This window comes from Canis lupus, chromosome 15 (assembly GCF_003254725.2).
Source record: "Canis lupus dingo isolate Sandy chromosome 15, ASM325472v2, whole genome shotgun sequence".
NCBI lineage: Eukaryota > Metazoa > Chordata > Mammalia > Carnivora > Canidae > Canis > Canis lupus.
The window spans coordinates 28,558,837-28,571,568 of NC_064257.1; the positions used below are offsets into that span (position 1 = coordinate 28,558,837).

The 12,732-nt window shown below is 35.1% G+C and overlaps 2 pseudogenes; both read right to left on the minus strand.

The window, feature by feature from the left end:
* Positions 1-297: 297 nt before the first annotated feature.
* LOC112654451 (small nuclear ribonucleoprotein-associated protein N-like) lies at positions 298-1,002 on the minus strand (annotated as a pseudogene).
* A 164-nt stretch (positions 1,003-1,166) lies between these two features.
* Positions 1,167-1,406, minus strand: LOC112654452 (SNRPN upstream reading frame protein-like; annotated as a pseudogene).
* Positions 1,407-12,732: the final 11,326 nt, after the last annotated feature.

The window sequence follows — 12,732 nt, forward strand, 5'->3', positions numbered from 1 at the left end:
AAAAAAACCCCTCAGAACTCAGTACTGAACCACAGTGATAAGAGACCTGGGCGCTGTGGGAAAAATTTAAAAAGTCACTAGTGAATAGGATTTTATTTTATTTTATTTTATTTTTTATTTTATTTTATTTATTTTATTTTATTTTATTTTATTTTATTTTATTGCAGTTTAATTGCTTTGTGCATTTATTAGCTAATATTGATTCAGCAATGAGGGAACAAAAGCTCACAAACAATCACACAGTTTCACAAGACACAAAGCAGGGAAAAAATTGACTTAAGAAGGATCAACAGTATCCTAGGGTCTTGGTGGATGTATTCCTGAGGGAGGTGGGCCTCTAATTCCTGGTGAAGGGGGTCTCATTCCTGGAGGGTGCATGCCTTTAGGCATCCCTCGAGCAGGGGGAAGCCCAATTGGTGGGCCCATTATACCACGTGGAGGAGCCATAATTCCTGGAGGTGGTGTTGCTCGCCCCAGGTGGGGTCCCCTGTCCTGGTGGGTATTGAGTTGGGGCCCCAGGAATGCTGGCAGTAGCAGCAACTGCAGCAGCTGCTACAGTTCCTCTTCCCTGTGGAGTCATTACCTGTTGGGATGGCCCCCAACCCCTCAGACAGGGCCTGCTAATCCAACAGGAGCCTGGGGAATTGGAACACCAGCTGGAACTTCTCTGCCAGCTGCCCTGCCAACCCCAGGACGTCCTGCAGCTCCAGCAAATGGTACTCGAGCAATGCCAGTATCTTTGGGGGGTGGTCCTTCCACAGTCATGGAAGCCAAGTTCTCTCCACGTAGTAACACGAGACCCAAAACACGCTTTTCTTCACGCTCTGGCTGCTTCACATTCCTTGGCTTGATCTTCCTGAATTCATCACAATCACAGAGAATCAAGTTCATACGCTTGTCAAAAGCCTTAAAGGTGCCAATGAAGATTTGGCCATCTTGCAAGATACATCTCATTCTATAGTCAATGTGCTGCAGCGTCTGGCTGCTGTTTCCCACAGTCATGGTTGCTGTTCCACCAAATCCAATATCCGCAGTTAGGTTTCAGGATCCTTAAGACCTAAGAGAAGGCTACAGATAAAGGTATGATGCAGGTTCTCCTACAAACAATGCAAGCTTGGGGCAGAAGCTTCAAACAGTAGATGGAGCCTGGATGTTCCAATGCTGCTTTAACCATCTCTTGGTGTCTCAGCCAAGAATGCCTGTCTCAGTTCCACCACAGGGACTTGCTGCTGCTGAGATCACCTTGGGTACAGCTGACGCTCTTGGTTGTTCAGTGAGGCTGTCCTACGTTTGACTTGGACTTCCACCTCTGGGATGTGCTGTTCCATAGTCCATCTCAGGTGTAAGCAGTCCCTGGCCCTCTCCATCGTGCTGTTAGCTGCTCCCCAGAACAGACAGTCACGCATCTCTGGGGACCACTCCACTCTTGTGAATAGGATTTTAAAATTAAGCAATACCACACTCAAAAGTAGGTGTTAGACCATATGTGTCATATACATAGATTACTGAAAACCAGTTCTATGACACTTAACCACTTAGCAACATCAAGGTTATTGAAGAACTAAGTTGATCCTGAGAGGGAAGATCCTCTCAATCCTAGGGACAAAATGTTTAACAGGATTCTTGATGAGTGTATATGTGTACCCTAGACTGACATATCTCCCATGTGGGAGGTCTAGTGTGTAAAATAGCAGCTTTTATGACAGAACAAAAGAGCAGTGGTAAATTTGTTTGGGGGGTGGGCAAGCACAAACCTGGAAATATTTTCCTGACACGTATTATGAATGTTTTTCATGGATCCAATGTGAGTCACTGATGTGAGGGGAAGATTATGTTTCTCAAGTCCTGTCAAAGGGGGCTTCATGGTGAGGCATTGAATCTTAATATAAAAAATAAAATAAAATAAAATGTCATTAGGATAGAAGGAATAACAGATAGACGTAATAATAATGTCACTAGGATAGAAAGAGTAACAGAATAGAAACTCTTGATTCTTGTATAGTGAATAACAGATGAGAGATTCCCTTTGATCAGGAGCCTTCTGAAAAATCTACGGCAAAATACTTATGGGAGAATGAATCAATGTCAGACTCCTAGGGAACTGCAAAAGCCTCAACTTTTAGTCAAATTTGGAATTTTGATTATGATCTAAGATTGGACATCTCAGTTAATAAAGTGAGACTAATTTTGTGACTTATTCTACAAGGGAGGTGACAGGGGTACCTGGGTAGCGCAGTCTAAGTATCAGACTCTTGGTCTCAGCTCAGGTCATGATCTCAGGATCCTAGGCTGAGCCGCCATCAAGCCCCTCCCTGCTGTGGGCTCCTCACTCGGCACAGTCTGCTTGAAAAATTTCTCTCCCTTTCCCTCTACCCCTCCTCACCACCACAAGTGTGCTCACTCTCTCTCTTTCTCTCTCTCTCTCAAAAATAAATAAATCTTAAGAGAAAGGGGACAGCATTTATGGCAACTGCTTAAGGTTTCACCTGAGGTATAGATTTAAATACTTTAAATACACACACACATACTTATTCAGTAGGATATAGGTGACATGCATCTATAAACTTGTGAGATGTACCAATTGGTAGTAATTCCTCAAGATAATGATGAACCTTTTCAATTCCTTTTTTTTTTTTTTTTTCTTCAACTTTATATCTTGCTCTCTGGGATAGACTAAGACTCTAGGAAAATGTTTTATTAGGAAATGACAAACTTATTTTTCAAAATGCACTAAAAATTTAACAAAAGATTCTCATACCTAATACTTTAACAAAACCTAGTACTTTAACAATATTATTACCTAATAATTTAATTAAAAGGATCAAATAAGCAACTTAGTGTGATCAAGTTTGTTTTTAAACTCATTAAATCATTTTGTAAAATTGTTCACACACCAGTGACAACTTTATTTTTTTTAAATTCAACAATCTATATTTAATACAAGCCTTTTTATGTTCAGAAACAATCCCAAAGCCATTTATTATTTATTAAGCTCTGCACTTTCTAGTATTACAAAGTTAATGTGTTCAAATGTTTTTGCTAAGAATTTCTATGGATAAATATTCTGTGATCTCAATTTTCTAAGGCTATTAATCTCAACACCAACTCCACATTAGAATCATCTGAAGAGCTTTAAAACTGACTGTGCCCACTGACTTCAAATATTTGGGATGGAATACATCAGTTATGTAGTTTTGTGGAACAAACCATCTTAAAACGTGGGGGCTTACAGTAACAAGAATTTATTTGCTAATTTTTCTGCAACTGGGGCTGGATTTACAAGGGTGGTTATTCTGCTGGAAAGTTAAGTATCAAGAAATCAAAAAGTTGCCAAGAAAAATGTTGTTGCAACGGATGCCTAGACAGTTAGAGAATCCAAGACCAGGGGAGAAAATGTAAACTGCAGGCTGAAACACAGAGAACCAACACACCAGAGTTCGAATTTAGAGTATAATAGTTAAAACTCATTATTGGACAACACAGCGATGCAGAAATTTGAATTTCTAATGATCTTAAATTATCTAAGAGGTTGTTCATTCCCAGAAAATATCTGGAATAGAATAGAAAACAACTGATTCAATATTACCATGGATAGTTTTTTTAAGACTGTGGAGAACAATCATGATTATCTTTATAGAATTATTAATTCAAAAGTGTTGGGTAATGCTACTCTTTATAGAAAAGCTCATATATTTGTAAAGCATGTATTTTGATTTTAAATATTTCCCTGTTTAAATCTGTTTTCTCTCACTTGACTATCAGAACAAATATCTTATTTATGGAATCAATTACATTAATAAAGTATTGTGCAGTTTTGTAACAGATGATTTCTTTATAGAAGAATCCATGAACAATATAGACGTTTTCTTTGGTATATCACTTACACATTAGGAAAAAAAAAGTATGTTTTCCATTCCACTATTTATTATACTAAAGAATTAGTGGTACATATAAAATGGATATTTACTTTCGGGTGTATTTATATAAATGCTTTTTATGGGTTTTTCATGACTATATAATACTTTAGTGGAACATTTACATTAAAGAATCAACAGATCTAAAAAGAATTATTAATATTTAAAATCAAGGAAAATAATTATACTGTCTTAGAGTAATAGTATATGTCAAAGCTCAAAGGAAATAAAGGGAAGCCTCATATTTTGTTCTTTCTACTTACTTTGGGTAAGTTTACATTGTATTTCATGAAGAAAAATTAGTCAATTTTAAAAAATTAGTATATCTCTTTATTCAAGGTACTTTTCAAAGTGGAGAGTTTGGGTTCATGAAGTTTCCTTAATCCCAAAATAAACTGTAGAAATACTAACAATTTTTCCATTGAGCTTCAGCCAATAATTTATGTGAGTCTGAAAATTATCCAATTTTCTTAATAATAATAAAAAGTCTTTATTTTGGAATAATCTGTCCATATACATAAAAGACAGTGTTTCACAGGCCCCAGTGGCATCTATATAATAAACAACAAATTAGAAATGTATTTTTAAAGGAATAAGATAATTTGGAAAGAAGTTTGTCCTAGTAGACAAGTTTTCCAAGAAATTGATACTACAGCTCTAGAAGATTACATTATACATATGTATAATACTGGGCCACTTAATTTAATAGACAGTTTTAATACTGAATATATTTCAAGATCCTTAAATACTACCTTACATTTTTGAACAAGAGACATTATACAATATAAAATAATGGAGAAGAATGATATTGAGGAAGAGCGATAAGAACACAGATAATAAAAGAAAAACACCATACCTGTTATTGAAAAGATGCAAATCAATATGTGGCCTTTCTGAATACTCATAACTGTTATTTGCAATCAAGAGCATATGGTAGTTTTCAAAGAAATGCTTATTGGGTTATAATAATCATTTGAATTTAAAATACAAATTAAAATAAATAAATAAGTAAATAAAATACAAATTATCTCCCTGGCAAGTTTTGTTAGATGGTTGTATCTGCTATTTCCCAGCAGGCTTATTTATAAAGGAAGGAAGAACACATTTCAAGATTATGCAGACAAAAATATGACTATAATCCTATCTATATCAAACATAAAAAATTTTAGGAGAATTTGGAAGTTTCCATGGAAATATATCTTTGAGAAAAATGTAAAGGAAATAAATATCATAAAGTGAGTTTGTCAAGTGGTAACCGTGAGTTCATTGTAGAGATCCCATAATATAAAGCATTATAGAATGTATAAAAATAAAACACAAAAGGAGTGCTTGGTGACTCATTCAGTGAATCATCTACCTTCAGCTCAGGTCATGATCTCAAGGTCCTGGGATCCGCCCCCACATCACATCAGTGGGGAGTCTGTTTCTCCCTCTCCTTCTGCTACTCCTCTTGCTTGTGTTCTCTCACTTTCTCTCTCTCTGTCAAATAAATAAATAAACACAATCTTTAAAAAATAAAATAAAAAAATAAAGCATTACAGAATATATAGATAATCTTTTAAAAGATGATCATTTCAAAACTGTGTCTTTGAAAAGGCATGTGTAGTTGACTAGAGAAAAATGAAGGGATTTATGGGAAAGACAAAGTGACTGGTTGATGACACTGACACATCAAATTAATGGCTTCACCACGTCTAATAACTTTTTATTATAGCCTTTGTTCTATAACTTTTTAGTCCTCACCCCATCGATTTTGGACTGGCTTTGTGGTTTTGTTTAACCAAAAGAATATGCTAGTGTACTAGTGTGAAGAAGATGATTTGCTAGTTTTGAGCTTACATGCTTCCATTTACCCTCTCAAAACTCTGAATCAACCATGAGAACAAGCCCAAGGATGGACTGCTGGAGGAAGACCAAGTGAAACATACACATCATGTCAGTTGAGGTCATTCTAGACCAACAGGTACCTGCCAACTTGCTAGTTAACCACAAAAGTATAAACAAGCCCAGCCAAGAGCATCCAAGCTTGCTCAATCAGCAGATCCACTCAACTAGCTCAGATTCCTAAAAAGTAATAGTTGCTTTAAACCACTAAGTTTGTGGGTGGTTTGTAACAGGACAATATTGTGGTAACAGATAACACACTGTTATTTACTATCCAAACCAAAGGTTCTGAGAATCACAGGGGCCACTATCAATGACTATAATGGGAAAAGAGGCATTAATTGACACTGCTCAAGTAAAACCTAGCATATAGACATCATATTTATATAACTTCAGTATCAGTCATTATCCAAAGTATGTTAAAAAAAAACAAACTTATGATGTTAATTTTTTTGTTTACTGGGGTAAGGGAAATGAAAAATATAGAAAAATAAAATGAAAAAAGTACCACCACCTTTCATAATATATGCATTCAACTTTCAGCTCTAAGTAGCAACACAACTCAAAGTGACTTCTAAAATACATACATTGATAATATCACATAAAGAGTTAAGATTGTTTGGCTTACTGGCTTAAAAGTATCACCAAAATAACAAGCCTAAGATCAAAAAACTTTCAAGCCAATTTGTGTTATAATCTTCCCTATTCAATATGTGGCATTAATATTTGCCTGGTTCTTATGAATTTTTACCTTCTTTCTCTTACTTTACTCTTCAGCAAAATCTGATGTCTTAACTTTTAAAATATATACATAATCTGATTACATTTTATTAGATCCATTACTACCATCTTCATTTAAGGCACCTTCTTTTCTTGCTGAATTATTGCAATAGCCTTCTAACCTCTCTCTCTACTTCAAACGCTATATCTCTACAATCTATTCTTAAATGCAGAGTGATCCTTTTATACCATAAATCAGATCTTGTCACTTCTCTGCTGGCTGCCTTCCACTCCTTTCCCATTTCATTAAAGTTACATGTCTTAGGGGCACCTGGGTATCTCAGTGGTTGAGTGTCTGCCTTTGGCTCAGGTCGTGATCCCGGATCCTGACTCGAATTCCATATCCGGCTGCCTGCAGGGAGCCTGCTTCTCCCTCTGCCTATGTCTCTGCCTCTCTCTGTGTGTCTCTCATGAATAAATACATAAAATCTTTTTTTTTAATTTTTAAGTTACATGTTCTAATACTGCGCTATCCATTTCTGAAGCCTCTAGCTACAGCTACATGTAGCTATTGATCTTGGAATGTGCAGGGTCCAAATGATGCCTTGCTTTAAGCACAAACTATATTCTGGATTTGACCATTCTTATGACCAAAAAAAAAAAAAAAAATCAAACTATCTCATTAATAGTTTTATGTTGATTACATGTTTAGAAGATAATGTTTTGCATGTATTGACTTAAAATATATTAATTAGTTAATTTGGTTTTTATTTACCTTTTTTATGCGGCTACAGGAAACTGTAAAATTATATATGTGTCTTGCAGTATGTTTCTATTGGGCTGGCCTATGTGATTTGGCCCCTATTACCACTCTGAGTTAATCTCTTATTATGCTCTTCCTAGTTGCTCATTGCCCTTCAAACATCCTTTTGTAATACATTTTTGTGATCTTTCTACTTTCCAGAAGTGCCAGACATGCACATACTTGGTAACTTTTAAGGGTAATTATAAGTTTTATGTAAGTAAATAAAATTTGGAATCTTCTTAAGAAAATCAAAATAAAATCGTTACTATAAAATAAGGTAAAAAGTAAATTTTTATTAGGATAAAAAAGAGGGCTGCCTGTGTGGCTCAGTGTATTGAGTGCCCAACTCCTGATTATGGCTCAGGTCATGATCTCAGGTTGTGAGATTGAGTCCCATGTGGGGCTCCATGATGGACAATGGACTCTGCCTGAGACACTCTCTCTCCCTCTCCCTCTGCCACCCCTCCCACTTGCATGCATCCTCTCTCTAAATAACTAACTAAATAAATAAATAATCTTAAAAACAAAACAAAAAGAAATCACAACAGATGCTAATTCTCAAAAAGCTGAAAAATACCACAAACATCAAAAACTCTAGACCTTAGAGCAATAACGTAATATTGCAGGTGCCATGATTCATAAAATAATATGGTCCCTGGCCCTTCAACTTTAGGTCCCAACCCTCAAAACAGCAGTTCCATGAGGACTAGAATTATTTCTAGAAGTCATTCCTATTTTGGGATCACTAGCCATATAATAAACAAATGGAAATTACTGAGAATTATATACATATATCTCATTGAACTCATATCATATATAATCATATTTAATGTATTCCCAGCTCAACTTTTTTAATCCATTTTTTCCTTGGTTGGTGGCTCTTCCTGAATATTACTGGAATGGGAACAGCACAAGAACAAGAATTTTTTATAGCTTTTTTTTTCCATTTCATTCCCAAAGCTTTGAATGGCCTAGGGCAGAGTACTCAGTAAATGTGCATTCCAGGAATGAAGGATCCTGAGCTTTTTATCTTTCTGCCCTAGCAGCCTCACTGGTCTTCAGCTTGTTGTCATGTTTGCAAGATGATGCTGCAGACATCATGTCTTCAAACAACCAGATACTGAAGAAGGACAAGGAAGTTTTGACTTTTTTTCTTTTCCTTTGCATTTGACTAACTCAAATCTTGCTTTAACATTGGCCATTTTCTTCATTATTTTTTTCTGACATGTTTATTGTTCCTTTCTATCATTGTGTCTTGAGTGACTGAGTTATTTTTTCCTCTTCTATTTTTATTTTTCCTTTGTGGGTACACGAACTAAATTTATTAATTTTCCTCTGAGTCTTATTTAGCTTGTGCCATACATTTTTATATCTTAGACTTTAATTGCCATAATTTTAAAGGTTTTCTAACTTGTGATCAAACTTCCTTTATAATTCCTGACTTGCTTAAGTAACAGTTCTGTATTTTGTTTTGATATAATTTATAGATAAATAAGAGAATGTCTTGTTGTTGTTTTAATGTATAGTTTTACTGCACTGTGATCAGAGAATGTGATCAACTATTCTTATTTTTAGAATATACTGGAGATTTTTTGTTGCCTGAAAAATGGGATTTTGTCATGAATATTCCATCTACAGTCGTTTTTTAAAAAATATTTCTGCAGGGGTAGCCCCGGTGGCGCAGTGGTTTAGCACCACCTGCAGCCCAGGGCCTGATCCTGGAGACCCAGGACCGAGTCCCATGTCAGGCTCTCTGCATGGGGCCTGCTTCTCCCTCTGCCTGTGTCTCTGCCTCTCTGTCTCTCTGTGTCTCTATGAATAAATATATTTTAAAAAAATATTTCTGCATTTCTTAATAAAACACATAATTTATCCCAGTTGGGCCTATTAATTCCATCAAGCTATACATTCAAACAATGCTACCTGAAACTAAGTATCACTACAGCAGCTAAGATTGTTCAAATTGGCATCACTGGAAAATTAAAATTTTCTAAAGGTGCTGTAGAATAATTCATTTCACCTCTTATAACTAAAAAGTGCTAAATTAAGAGAATTTTTACTTAGGAATACAAGAAAGAAAAAAATTAACTAAAAACTATTTACTTGACATTTTATATTCATTCATAGAGATGCTAAGACATTTTCAACTTATACCATACTTTTTAAAGAATATGATGAAAATTGTCACTAAACTCATTCAATATGCAGATTTAAACATTAAGTTAGAGTGTGTAATGGCTGTGGTGTAACTGGATCAGTGCAACTTTGGTCCAAAGGATAAACTGGAAAAGGGACCATCAGAGTGTTTCTTTTCTTTTCCCACATAATGCAATTATTTATCATGAAAGTGTCTGAGCTTACCACACATATATTTAAAGTTTATGATAATATCAAGAAATAGACTCTTAATTCTAGAGAATAAACTGAGGATAGCTGGAGGGGAGGTGGGTGGTGGATGGGTTAAATGGGTGATAAGCATATGGCGAGGTAGTTAAGTAATGGATCACTAAATTCTACTCCTGAAACTAGTATTATGTTGTATGTTAAAACTGGAATTAAATTAAAAACTTGGGAAAAAAAAAACAAGGCAGTGTCCTATTGTATTTCTATGTAAAAGCTTCCTCAAGGAAAGGAATGGAGAACTAGAAAAATCTATTTTTTTTTTCTAATCTTAAATTTGATGTAATTTCTCAGTCTTTGTGAAGTAGCTCTTTGTAAATACTTTAGTATGCCTTAACTATCTCTGAAAAGGCAAAACCAATACAAAGAATCTTTCTGAGTTTTTTTTTTATTATTTTGTTTTGTTTTTAGCACGTCAGACTAAATTCTTCTGAATTCCCACTGCTTTAAAATGTGACTTCAAGATCTACTAGATTTGTAGGCGGGATGGATTTTAAGGATTTTGAACTTGAATGCATTCTGATTATTTTTCTTTCCCTAACAAAATTGCAAAGAAACTCTTCCTTATAAAATGCTGCTGTAGAAGTGGAGCTGGCTGGCTACAGCTTTATATACAGCTTTGCTTTCCCTGTGGGAGATGAATAATAATTGTTTTGTTTCTAGAACATCACAGAGTAATATGAAATTTGCAGAGAATAATAAACAGAACCTAGGCTTAGCTCCTGCCTCTGAATCATCAGCCAGATCAAATGAACACTGATGTCGTACAAAGCGAATGTAGTGCTAACTCTGCAGTAGAAATGAAAATATCTTACCTGCTAACATATTTCAAAATGACTTTTGAAAGACATGGCTTGATGATACTTATTCATCATACATTACAGAAATTATTATTTATCAATAGGAATTTTCTGTTGATATTTTCCTCCAACGTTTACCATTGAGTTAAAAGAGTATGCTTGATTTTACATTTTTAATGAGTTTCTATTGAAGTTTATGTGGCTGATGGAACCTTAAAAATATATTTTATGTTGACAGAGGAGTGTTTCAGATCCATATTGTGCGAAATAGGTATGTGTGATCAACTGTTTGCTGAAACTATTTCATTTCTAGAGTTGCATTTCATTTAAGATTCCTGGCTCTGGAATTGCTAGGTATGAGGCTGGGATCAAACTTTTACACTCTCTGTGACTTTGTAAATTACTACATATGGAATATAATTAAGATAATAACTGACAATATCTGATTGTGATCTTACGAAAATTAAGTGAGATAGCCTAAGCCAAACTCCTTGCATAGTGCCAGACACATTTTGAATGTTTAATAAATGATGGATGTCATTAATGGAACTCAATGTATAACATGGTGAAAATAACTCTAGCCAAGAAAGGCTGAGCTCTAGTAAATAACACTATAACTTAATAGCTCTGCAACCTTGGGAAAAACATATAAACGTTCTGAATCCATTTTAATATTAATGAGAGAAAGGTTTTATAAATTCTCAGCATATCAAATAACACTGACATACAGATAAAAATAAGGTAATATATATGATTAAGTCATACAGTCACATGGTCTTTTACTGAAGGGTCCATTCATTTTGTTATCTCCCTTCACACACAAATTCCTCTAAAATTATGAAATTAATAGTTTTGCACATAACTCTACATTTGAAATAAATGGAAACTCAAACTGCTGGTGATTATATGCAGAATTTACATGTATATAAATATTTTTCATGCTTTGACTTTCTTAGAAATGTGCTCTTCAATGCTATTTTATCTCATCCTATTAATCAACTATCAACCATGTTTTCAAAATAGTTTATTTCTCCAACCATTCACTACAAGTGCCATATTTCTTTTATCTCTTTGGAATAGCTTGGTTATAAAATTTAGCATAGAAAAAGAATGAAATTGGATGTACATCTCAAGTAAGCTATTTTGGTCACCATATCTCCCAGGAACAACTTGATAGAGATTTATCTAGTCCCAAATGCTCCAATTTCTTCCACACAGTCCACTGATTTTTTGTGAATTTAAGAGGTGATTGGCAGCTCAGCTATCTCCATGGAGATTAATAGCATGTGATTTGCAATGTGCTTTTAAAGTAGGATAACGTGCCAGATTCAATGGTACTTAATTATAGAGCATGGGGCAATTTTTGTCCCAAGCTGTAAATATTTGGGATGAGATCTATAGAAAACAAAAACTGTATTATAAGAAGAGAGAACAACATTTTAAATATAAAGGATATTCAAAATGCCATTTTACTGAGCTTAAGAAATAGCCACTGTTCTCCAGTAGATGATTCTACTGGGGGGCAATTTTCCATGGTTTCTCATACATTGTGTGACAATTTTGGCCTGGACTATCTTTTTAAGGATGTTTGTCCAATAAACAGCCTGAAAGGATAGAGGGCCTCCCCATGCACCAGTGGGCATATTTGTTTGCTGACCAGGATAATAGAGACAATAACTGTCTCCATCCATAATAAGATTGAGGAAAACCTAAACGCAGGATTCCACAGCTGTGACACAGACCAATTGTTGGAGTAGCATTCACCTGGGCCATTCCTCATGGCCCCCCTCGGATTTGGGGCAAGAGTAACTGATGCAAACATGAAGCTCCTGCTGTTTGCTGCATTGGGAGTCATAAAGTCCCCTGTGTTTATCCTGGGGGTCTTGGCTTTCCACCAGCCTCTATGAAACTGTGGCAGAATGACTTGTTAGCTTAGAAATAGGGTAAAATCTCAGACTCTTCATCATTTTTGACAGATTCACTTTGATCCAACAGTTACTTATTGAGAATTTAATGTGCAAGTGACTGTGTTCAATGTTGCATGGAGAGTAATAAAAAGAGATTATGTGGGCCACATTCTAAAGATATTTACTAGTAGAGGTGGAGTGGGGAAGTAGTGTAACTCAGGGGAAGAAATTATTTATACTGGCAAAAACTAACTAAATACTTTTAAACCTCCAAATAAACAATGAACAAGAATCAAAGACCA